Source organism: Sinocyclocheilus grahami, unplaced genomic scaffold (assembly GCF_001515645.1).
Source record: "Sinocyclocheilus grahami isolate Dianchi unplaced genomic scaffold, SAMN03320097.WGS_v1.1 scaffold1573.1, whole genome shotgun sequence".
NCBI classification, from domain to species: domain Eukaryota; kingdom Metazoa; phylum Chordata; class Actinopteri; order Cypriniformes; family Cyprinidae; genus Sinocyclocheilus; species Sinocyclocheilus grahami.
In genome coordinates, this window is record NW_015506752.1 from 190387 (window position 1) to 193704 (window position 3318).

The 3318-nt window shown below is 40.0% G+C and overlaps 1 pseudogene; it reads left to right on the forward strand.

Moving 5' to 3' along the window:
* Positions 1 to 3318, forward strand: part of LOC107571259 (retinol-binding protein 3-like) — an 11662-nt pseudogene that overhangs the window by 2142 nt on the left and 6202 nt on the right.

Genomic DNA, 3318 nt, shown 5'->3' on the forward strand with positions numbered 1-3318 from the left:
GCACGCCAACTGTCATTGGCTTGTTTAGTTAACACTCGAAGGTGATTGGGCTCTCGGGCGAGATCCCAATTCGTCAGTCACTGACGTAACGTCTCCGTTCCCTCCTTCAGGGAACGAGGGTTACACAAGTAACCTAGACGTTCTGTATGTTGTTTCAGGGTTGGCATCATCTGAGGTCCTCTGAGGGGTTGCATCATCTCTTCTCAGGTGTTCTGGATCCAGACTGAAGCTTGTGTGAATCCTAGTTACCACGGGATGTTAATCCCGTGGCAAAAGACAGAGAAACAAATACAAACATAATTAGCGTAGCTGCTGTTCCAACCAAGCAAAAATGATTTGTTTAACCCAAACTAATGAATAATAATGTGCATTTGATTAGATATAACTGCAGTAAAAGATTATGACTGCAGTAAAAGATTATGAGATGCATTATTTGAATGCTTGGCCAAAGAGATGTGTCTTTAATCTAGATTTAAACAGAGAGAGTGTGTCTGAACCCCGAACGTTATCTGGAAGGCTATTCCAGAGTTTGGGAGCCAAATGCGAAAAAGCTCTACCTCCTTTAGTGGACTTTGCTATCCTAGGTACTACCAAAAGTCCAGAATTTTGTGACCTTAGGGAGCGTGATGGATTGTAGCGTGGTAGAAGACTAGTTAGGTATGCAGGAGCTAACCCATTAAGGGCCTTATAGGCAAGTAATAATATTTTGTAACTGATACGGAACTTAACAGGTAGCCAGTGCAGAGACTGTAAAATTGGGGTAATATGATCATATTTTCTTGACCTGGTAAGGACTCTAGCCGCTGCATTTTTGACTATCTGTAGCTTGTTTATTGAAGATGCAGGACAACCACCTAGCAGTGCATTACAGTAGTCCAGTCTAGAGGTCATGAATGCATGAACTAGCTTTTCTGCATCAGAAACAGGTATCATGTTTCGTAACTTGGCAATGTTTCTAAGATGGAAGAATGCCGTTTTTGTAACATGGGAAATATGGTTTTCAAAAGACAAGTTGCTATCTAATATAACACCCAGATTTTTGACTGTAGAGGAAGTAACCGTGCATCCGTCTAGTTGTAAATTGTAATCCACGAGATTCGGCGTACTGTCTTTTGGTCCAATAAGTAATATCTCTGTCTTATCTGAATTTAATAGGAGAAAATTATTGGTCATCCATTCTTTTACATTTTTAACACACTCCGTTAGCTTAGATAATTTAGAAGTTTCATCTGGTCTTGTTGAGATATATAGTTGAGTATCATCGGCATAACAGTGGAAACTAATCCCGTATTTTCTAATAATATTACCAAGTGGCAACATGTATATCGAAAATAGCAGAGGACCTAGGACAGATCCTTGTGGCACTCCATGTTTTACTGGTGATAATTGAGATGACTCCCCATTTAAATGAACAATGTGGTAGCGATCGGACAGGTAGGATCTAAACCATCTTAAAGCCTGCCCTTGGATACCTGTATAGTTTTGTAATCGATCTATGAGTATGTCATGATCTATAGTATCGAATGCAGCACTAAGGTCAAGTAAAACTAGCAATGAGACACAGCCTTGGTCTGACGCAAGAAGTATGTCATTTGTAATTTTAACAAGTGCAGTTTCTGTGCTATGGTGGGGCCTGAAACCTGACTGAAATTCTTCATAGAGATCATTTTTTTGCAGGAAGGAGCACAATTGAGCAGACACAACTTTTTCTAAAATTTTAGACATAAAAGGAAGATTTGAGATGGGTCTGTAATTTGCCAGTTCACTAGGATCTAGTTGTGGTTTCTTAATAAGAGGCTTAATGACCGCCAGCTTGAATGTTTTTGGGACGTGACCTAAAGACAACGACGAGTTAATAATATTGAGAAGCGGTTCTTCTGCTACAGGTAACAACTCTTTCAGTAATTTAGTGGGTACAGGATCTAACAGGCATGTTGTTGGTTTAGATGCAGTTTTAAGTTTATTTAGCTCTTCCTGTCCTATAGTTGTAAAGCATATCTTTTGATCTTTTGGTGCGATGAATGAAGCTAAAGTATTATACGCTGTAGAATCTACATTTGTTATTGTATTTCTGTATTTTATCAGTGTATCAGTGAAGAAATTCATAAAGTCATTACTATTAAACTGTGCGGGAATATTTAGATCGGGTGGCGTCTGGTTATTTGTTAATCTAGCCACTGTGCTAAATAAAAACCTTGGATTGTTTTGGTTATTTTCTATGAGTTTGTGGATATGCTCGGCCCTGGCAGCTTTTAGAGCCTGTCTATAGCTGGACATACTGTTTTTCCACGCAATTCTAAAAACTTCCAAGTTAGTTTTTCTCCATTTGCGCTCAAGACTACGAGTTTTTTTTTTGAGAGAATGGGTATTACTGTTGTACCATGGCGCAGTACGTTTTTCTCTAACCTTTTTCAATTTGATGGGGGCAACAGCTTCTAATGTATTAGAGAAGATAGTGCCCATGTTGCTAGTTATTTTGTCTAGTTCATGTGTACTTATTGGTACACAGAGCAGTTGAGATAAATCAGGCAGGTTATTTGTGAATCTGTCTTTGGTGGCTGGAACAATAGTTCTGCCCGGACGATAACGCGGAGCCATATAGTTAATATTAGTAATACGCAGCATGGCACGATACAAGGAAATGTCAGTAACATCATCGCTTTGAGGTACGATATCTATATCAGTAAGATCAATTCCATGCGATATAATTAAATCTAGCGTATGATTAAAACGATGAGTGGGCCCGGTGACATTTTGCTTTACTCCAAAGGGAGTAGAGGATCAAATCAAAGAGAAGGTCTGGCAACCAGTCAGAGACACAGAAAGCCTGATTATCGATCTGCGCTATAACACCGGCGGATCCACCGAGGCCTTACCCATTCTGCTTTCCTACATGTTCGACACTTCATCAAATACCCACCTCTTTTCAATACGACAGCATCCGGAACGTGACCGTTGATTTTCACCCCCTCTGTAACATCAGAGGGCCTTCCTATGGTTCCAGAAATGGTATTTATGTTTTGACAAGCTATTACACAGACCGCACATTTTTAACTGTGAACCAGAATCCCTTCACAATGTTCCCAAAATCCCTTCCCCTGAAGAGGTAGGATTCTTCATTGATGCCCTATTCAAAGCAGAGGTATTGGCTGGAAATATTGGCTATTTGAGATTCGACATGATGGAAGACATACAGGTTCTGCGAGCAATTGGTCCCCAGCTCGTCAAAGTTGTATGGAACAAGCTGGTGAACACGGACATGCTCATAATTGATCTGAGATATAACACAGGTGGCTATTCCACTACTTTGCATCTATT